The sequence below is a fragment of the Glossina fuscipes genome, unplaced genomic scaffold (assembly GCF_014805625.2).
Source record: "Glossina fuscipes isolate IAEA_lab_2018 unplaced genomic scaffold, Yale_Gfus_2 2, whole genome shotgun sequence".
NCBI classification, from domain to species: Eukaryota; Metazoa; Arthropoda; class Insecta; order Diptera; family Glossinidae; genus Glossina; species Glossina fuscipes.
In genome coordinates this window covers 26,967,558-26,976,698 of record NW_023998416.1, presented here as the reverse complement: position 1 = coordinate 26,976,698, position 9,141 = coordinate 26,967,558, and positions in this window count along the sequence as shown.

Genomic DNA, 9,141 nt, shown 5'->3' with positions numbered 1-9,141 from the left:
AAATGCAAATTTTAAGCACTGATTAACTGTAAATTTTTTTTGATTTTTCCACCCATCACCATTACAATTATCAATTATGTTCACAGCAAAAATTCACAAAAAAAATGCCATTTGTATCATAATACTATATATACCGCAATAATTTACAGCCTCTGTCCATCCGTTTTTGAGTTACTGAAGAAGTCGTTTTGTAATGCTTTCTCTTTCTTTTGCTCTCTCTTTCTCTCTCTCTCTCTCTCTCTCTCAGATAGTATACATTAAATGCATATTTTTTTATTATTCAAACTTTCTCCTATAGTTAGACGTGTCTACAGTTAGACGTGTCTACAGTTAGACATAAATAAAAAATTTATATATATATATAATTTTATATATATTTTTATATATTGTTATATTAAGGGGACTTTCACCTTCAATCCATCTAAAGTAATAAAGTATTGCCGGCACTATCTGCTCTTGTTAAGAGAACTCTTCTTGAATCCTATTTATATGTATTTAATAAATCTCAAATTATTTTCAGAATTTTTATGGTAATGGGTGTCGTAAAATTGATTCGGATTAAATCGAATTTTGGCTTTACTTGTTGTTACTTATGTTATTATTTCTTTTTAACCTTTTTTGGATAATAATTTAACACACATTTCAAATACATGTTTAAATATATATATATATATATATGTATATATATATATATAAAAAAAAAAAAAAAAAAAAAAAATATAAAAAAAAAATATTTTTTTTTGCCAAAAATAAAATATTCTAAAAATGTAATTAGAAAATTTCGTACATTCATTGGAAAGAAACTAAGCCTTCCGATTGAACTTGTGAATGCAAGTTTCGTCAATTCGTGGATGGGCTAACGGGTAACGTCACTCTAGATTTTCGTTCAACCTCATATAAGTTTGTTAAAAAATTCTTTCAGGTAAAGCTCTCGAGCTCTTTTTCAAACTGTGCCGAAACAAAAAATACTGCTATACACATAAACTCTCCTATAAAGTACATATATTCTTGATCAGTACGATATGATCGATCTAAGCAAGCCAATCTGCCTGCCTGCTCAATATCTGTGCTAAACATTCTTCTCGCGGGAAAAATATCGACATTGATTTTACTGGAAATATTGGAAATTCTTGCAAGGAAATTGTTACACCATATAAGGCAAATCGGTAAAACGATACGCCTACTCTACAACGTAGAATGCGATCATATATGTTTTGAGAGGCAAGAAAAAGTTCCAGGAATTTATTCCTTGTTACCTGTAAATTGCGACAGATATGACAATAAAAATTCCCATGTAATATGGGCAATGGATAATCTTACGGCAAGAAAAGAATCGGCCACACTCAACCGACATTATCGAAAATTACAATTTTATTCTATTCTTAAAATACTTGCAAGACGAAGCAGCAGGCTTTTTTTAGGAGCTGCTAAGCTGCTTTTGTATTTCTTTAAATTTTTATTGCTAAAATGTATTTTTATCGACTTAAACGAATAAACGGATCTCTTTAAAAAACTAGTCCAAATGCATCGATATGTCCTTTCATCGTTTATAATCCCATGCTTACACAGGCTGCATGCTTTAATGGAAAAGAGAATCTATAAAAGATACTTTCTTCAACAAACTTGATGCTTAGAAACATGCTTAAAAAGTTCTCTTAAGCGGTGTCACTACTATTGCGTCTCAACAGAAGCATACTTTTGACAGTTTTTTGGGCGAAAAGAAGAAAGTTCGTTAAAAAACAATATTGACGAGATTTCCAAGAGCATATTAAGTATTTAAAAAAAAAAACAAATTTCTTCTGAAATATATTGAAAAGTAGCAATACGGGTGGGTGACATTCTCATGAAACATCTTTAGTTAAAAGGACCCTATGGTTCATAGTGTTTTTGTGGCTTGTATTTGAATCTAAAAAATTAATAAAAAAGCAAGAAAATTATATTCGGTAGTAATCGAATCTCTCACCTCCAATAGCGTTATCTTAAAAAGGAGCAAAAAAAAAGGCAAAGAGACGATGCCTTCATTTTTGTAAACGAGATATTGTTTATGACCGATACTGCACAGTCGGGCAAACATATAAATAGACAAACAGATGGAAGGACATGTTTAGGTGCATTTCGAATTTGAGACTTGTCAAAAATATGTATCCTTTATGAGATTTCTAAAGGTTGGTTCCGGTCGTTAAAAAAGTTTTCACAAAAACAAAGAAACTTTCACCCACTATAATATTGGGTAAGCGTGGGCGACTTTTGCCAATTTTGTACACGGAAATTTTTTTTTTTTATTAGCTTGTTTCCATTAATCTACAATTTGCGGATAATGAAAATGCCTTTCCATCTTCAAATGTTTTGTCTAAATCTCTTTTCGCGACGATTTTGCATATAAAAGTGGGTTTCGTGCTGCATCTGCTGGTTTACCATTTTACATCTTGCAAAATGATTTAGAAAAGGATAAGAAAAAAATATAAATTTTATAGATAAGACCGCAATTTTAACGTTACAGTCTAAAATCAATTTTTTTGATTGAAAGTCGAATCGCTTTCAAGTATTATCTATTCAACGATCATCCCAACGGATCTACACTTAGATGGGGAATATCCTCTTTATTACATAGGGAATTCTAAAGATAGGCTAATGTAATATAGGAATTAATTTTACCTCCTGACATATGTAAACAAAAGTAGATATAATCATAGCTATTGCAATAGCGATTAACTTTTATTGAATCCATAAAAAACCTGTTGTGAATTTTCGGATTGCATTCATCGGCAACATTGATTAGCTGGAATTCATAAGGGACGATAAAATAATAATTGTAATTTTACAGGCTACGGTATTATGAAGTTAGTATGTGTTTTGTTTTTTTTCTTATTATATGTAAATCATACGCAATGTGGGCTTCTTAATGTCTGTTGCTGTGCATCATACTTTCCTACTTTTGCGCAGCTGCTCGTAATATCTAAAATGGTCGAGTTTTTCTATACCAATTGATTCATAAACGCAGACATGTCTGTCCGTCTGTCTATCTGTCTGTCCTTACATCTGTGCGGCAATGTATAAGAGAATCGTCGTTTATTACACTGACACATCTTGGCTTAATGCCGAACGCTATTGAAAGTCGATGGTATCGGACAATTTTTATAAACACTCGCTATATATCGGCTTTTATAACTCCCTATAGGGAAGAAGATCTTGTATGAAAAAAATTTGTGATTTTCATTTCCTTTTGATAAGGATCGAAAAGGAAATTATAGTGGAAGATATTAAATCAATGCGGAAAATTTGAATTGTCAGGAGTCACATTTTGGAACTCGCTGTATATGGTAACAAGTTGTATAATAATTAATATTTTACGATGAATATTTGTATAAAATCGGGATTTGTTAATTATGAAATTTTTTGCATCAAATATGGAGTACATAGATTTATTTTTATGACCTTCTCATATGGAATGATTCTCCTGAGAAGGTAGGTAGGTCTTTAAATGGAAACATAATGTAAATTTTGATTTTTTTATGACAAAATTAATAAAAGAATTGTATTAAGCGAACAAGGTACAAGGTTATGTAATGATCGGCTTGTCCAAGTTATAAAGTTTTACCTTATTTAAGTGTGCGTAAATAAGGAAAGCACATTGCAAAATTTATTTATTTACATGTGAAATTCAATTAAAATAAATTAAAAGCCGAATTGAATTAACTCTTAGAAGCAAATCATATGCTACTTATTATTAAAAACTATCATAAAGTGTATAAAGAAAAGAAAAGGGGAAAAAATGAAGAAAATGTATGAAAAGAATAATATTCGTGTATAAACAAATAAGAGAGAGAATAAAAAAAGAAAAAAAAAAATCATATACACGCCCAGATATTCGCATGCCCGCACACCTATATGCAAAAGCTTGCCGACATTTGCGATTTGAATATCATCAGAGAACTCGGAGCCGTTGAAAGCAATCTGCGAGGATTTTTGATGGTTGCGGTAATTGAATCTATGCCTTGCAACGGAACAGACGCAGTAATCATAAGCGGAACCACTTTTCATAGATTTTTAAAAAAATTTTGTTTTTCCTATTCATGTAATATTTAATACTCTTGCTAAAGCATAGCGGACACTTGTATCGAGATCGAAGTTGCTTGATAGGAACAGATATAGAAATCGAGCATCGAGGTGTGAAAGATGAGATTTAAGTTGATTTGAGGAAATGGGATTTGGTAGAGTTAGAGTAGTAGCAACGAAAGGAAATACAAATTCCTGGATGATAATACGAATCCTCAGGTAAAAGCGATGGACAGCGATTTACAATTATCTGTAGGCATAGTAAAGATATGTTAGATGTGTTTATGTATTTATGTAAATCGATTAGATTGAAATTACATTTTATTAGTATTTTTAAAGAAAATATCAGTGTATTTTATTGCGGCAGCTTTACTATGAACCTTTAAAGGTAGTATGTATGCGTAGTTGTATGTTCATAATTGTCGTTTCCATGTAATCATTTTTGCATCAACATATAATATATTCGGGATTTTCATTAAATTCCTGTTGATATTCAGAAATAATGTACGCTTTTTTAAATAACGCTTAAACCACACATACCGTCAAACGTATACGCTTAAACATACACTCATGCACACATAAACGTTTAACATAAAATACGTGCCACTGTAAACAACGCATTGTGTGGGGTTCATTGGCGTGTTGTAGTCTCGACCGTAAACAATCTTTAGCATCATAATAATGATACAGAGAACAACAAGGAAGCTGTTGCTATTGCGATTGCCATTGTTATTAGGATACCTAGGTATTAAAAATACCATAGCGCGCGCCATAATATGCGAATGCTTGCGGCAGATAAACTCTCGTACATTCCTTTATTATACTTACTTATGCGTTACAAAGCTTACCTACTGAACATCGAACACTGCTGAATTTGTTTTATAACAAAACCAAAACAAAGGTTGCAAGGTTCCTGTGTGATGCATGTACGTATCTAATCTGCACTCCAGATAGGAGTGAAATTTACTTTCGGACACGCCTACGAAATGGGGAACAAAAAAAAAAAAATAACTGGTACTTATCTTGTATGCATATAAACCGTGTGATAATTGCTGCTTGTTCGTGAAATGCGGATGATAGTAATCATTATATATATCCTGTTTCCGTCTGTTAGCCGATAGAGTCAGTGATGAATTGATGATAATATTTAATTTTTGAGTTTTGTAATGCTCTAGTGGGGTTAGACGAGCCAGGTAGAGGGAGGGAATGGATTAGCGGGGATTAGATCCTGGCCTTTCTTCTTCTTATATATTAAAGGAATGATGGCCAGCTTTTCTACATATATGTACATGGATATACATATGTGTTTATATTTACCTGTACTCATACACATAAACATACATGCCTATATATATCGAGTATTTGGTTTTTATTAGTGGTTGAATGAAATTAAACGATGAATTTATGTATGGATTTATACATATACGTATATATATCACGTAGTCTTCGGTAATCTTTCAGTCTTTATTAGCTGCTGTTACAAATGAAACAATGAATTTTTATATATGTATTTATATATATATATCTATATCTATATACACATATACATATATAGAGTCTTTGGTCTTGATTAGCGACTGCTACAAACGAAACGATGATTTTAGTATACCCAGATGTTTAGTAAGTGCGACACTTTTTAATCTAAACTGAATGCTAAGTTAATTTCGAGTAAACTTGATAACGTTATTACGTAGCACTTGTTTGACCCTTCTGACTACAAATTCTCGATACGTTCTTGATGCTTACACGTATATGCTTATACGTATATGAATATAGTTATAAACCATTTATCAATACTTTGTATATGTATATGTATATATGCTTAGCATCAAACCGCAAAATATGAACAATAATCTTCTAGACGCAAACAATGAGAAAAGAGATTTTTTTTGTTTTAAGCTCTAATTTTCACATCTTCGTACAAGTATGCAGTTGGAGTAAAAAAAAAAAAAAAAAAAAAGTAAAAGAAGAAGAAGAAAACTATATACGCTATTTAAGCACGTTTTATTGTTTATATAAAATGTTTTTAGGCTATGACATTAGTTCGAATTAGTTAATTAAATTTAAAGGACTAAGAACTGCATTTATTTTTGATTGATACATGAGGTGCGAATGAGCCATGGGTTAAACATATACACGATTGTCAGTTTTCATAAGCTTTAAAATTGTGAGATATCTGGTAGGAGGCAATTCCAAGGTAACATTTCACGATTGGTAAGACAGCCATCTGGCCATCTGTGATTCAATCTATGGTGCAAAACAATGGATTCTTATCAAAAAAACTAAACACTATTCTTTGGCATCTTCTAAGGCTTCTTTTTTGTTCTCTTGTATATATGTATAGATGCACTAATGTTAAAATTACTGCACTCATACACAATGATTTTCATGGTCATCGGCGTGTAAGGCACTTTGAATAAGTAAAAACTTTATAGCGATTAATAATTAAATACCTTAGATCACTTTGTTTAATGCAGTTATTCATGGAATGGCTTTTCAAAATACGCCGTTGTAGGTGAAGTGATCGAAAAAATGGCACGATCCGCTTACTTTTAACTAATTGCTATCCTTGCAGCAATGCATGTCTGTGTACCAAAGCTCACCAAAGTCTCCCAAAAATTTGTGATTTGAAGGTGTGAACGCAAGAATACAAGAAGTCAAGAGAACGGACATACGGATAGACAAGCTCAGCTTTTTGAATCGATCGGTGTAATAAAACATCCTTACAGTATAAGAAGAATTTTTTCTGCAGTAAGTTTTACATCTTAAAAACAAGTGAAAGTGTGGTCCACCATTAAATACGGTACGCTAACAAGCTTACTCATATGCTCCTATAACGACTTTTCACAATAAGGTCTCATATAGAACGTGGTGGAAAAAGTGGTTCGATCCGAATCATTTTCAATGGCGTTCGTACTTAGGCCAAACCAAGCCTAAGATACGCAAAATTGTGATTACGTTATTACGTTAAAGAAACAACAATAAGAAAGAAACCGTAAAGTTGGAGACGAAAGCAATTTTAAGGAGCTTCTAATGACGTCACCTTTTTTTAATATTTTATTTAAACAAAAAATGTGTTTCTCTATCCTGGGGCCGCTCTAGGGAATTACAATTGATCTCAGGGGTTTGGCGACAGCTGAATCTAACAATCGTCTAGATTAGATTGTTTGTGTGGCAACACCCTCGTTGACTTGCTCAATTTTATCAATTATATCAGAGCGACCAAGTCTTTTTCACCAACTCTTTGCTTCGAGGTATGCTCTTTTCTCTTCACTTAGGTCTAGATAGCTTACCTGCATTAAATTGTCGAGTTTTGGAAGACGACATTAGAACACCCCTTTCCAGCTAACTGTGAAGCTCCTGCCACGGTTTTGCTATAACGCAGATTGCTTATCCGAGCTCTCATTTGTGGGGATGGGAGATGGTATTTTGACGTAATATATCTTAAAAATGATTCCTTCTAAATTACGCAACATATCTTTGCGTTGTCCGACGGTTACCTAATGTTCACCTCGAAATGTAATAAGTATAGAAAACTTCACAAACGTGATGCATTTAGCATAATAAAGTTGACTAAACAAGATAATCGAGCCATGTTCGGAATCGGAAAATTTCTTTGTTGCTTTGTGACATCACTGTCATATCTCACTCACTACTTAACTAACTTGAGTAAATAATAAATTGATATTTCAAAGGGAAAAGGATACGTGTCGTAATATGCATTTCAACTTGGATATATGGAATCATTTCAATTTTAAAAATTCTTCAATGTCTCTTCAAAACACAATATCAAAAAAATATTTAACTTAATATGCCTGGACTGATTATATAGTCTTCTTTTTTTCTTTCTAACTGAGTCGATAGCACAACTTTCCTTATAAAAATAATAAAATAATTCACTCTGAAGCTTTTATGCCTAATATATATATAAAGGAATTTTTTGTTCATCACTAAATGTTTTACTGTTTGATTTTCTCACACTTTTTCTTATGTATTTTAGTTTTAATTTGCGAGAATTCGCTCCCTTCGCCCCTAGAAAGAGAGCGTTACATGAACTATTATTATTATTATTATTATTAATTTCGCCAGAGAAATAAATTCTAAGACTAAACTCTTAAAAGCACTAGCATCTAAAGGCTATCGGCTTTTATTATTAACAACTCTACCGCACTTGAGATTCGAACCCACGACCATTGACTTGCTAGCTAGTCGAGATTCCTCGCCTTCGGCTACTCAGGCGGATACATGAACTATGGTAGATGGATTGCTTTTGAAAAAGCATAAGATAAATGTATCGTCAAAGCTGGATGCAGATGATTTTGAATATGCGTACACTTGGGCGTATGATTATTATATTCTACATTACTTATGTTAATGATTTGCTGGGTTTGTGTTGCTGCATTCAACACCCAAAGTGAGTTCAGTGAAAGCTGGCCCTTGCACCTACCACGCGATTCAGGATCATATTCAGGATCATAGTCGATTTCAAGACAATGACAATTGAAAAATCTCTCATCGTAGTCCCATTCTATGCAGTGATGTCTAGAGATATAAAAAACGAAGTTTCCGCATTAGTTGTTATTAGCAATAGTTGTGCCCCGGGGGGAAAACTTAATCTGATTATTGTTGAAACCCAACATTGAACACATAGCCGGATCATCTCGAAAATGTGGCAACAAATGAAAGAAAATCATTTGATGCATCTAAAGCGTGTTAGGCATTCTGCATGTATTTGCATACATTCATGGTTAGTAAGGCATATAGCAATGCAGGACAACTTGCCAATAAATATTTCTATCCTAAATCACTTATGGTGTAGGGTATATTAACTTGGTGCGATCGTATGTAATACGCAGAAGGTTTTAAGGTTAAGGACTCACCTTTTTTTATACCGATCGATTAAGAGCCATTCTCTGAATTGAACTAAGCCTGTTTGTCTGCCAGTCGTCTTGATGTCTGCCTATATATTCTTAAACTTTGCGTATACGTCGCAACTTTCAAGATTTGATTTTTTTAATGATATTTACTCGATACTCAGACAAATCAAAAAACTTTTGTTTTGGCTTAAATGATCCCTTAAATAGA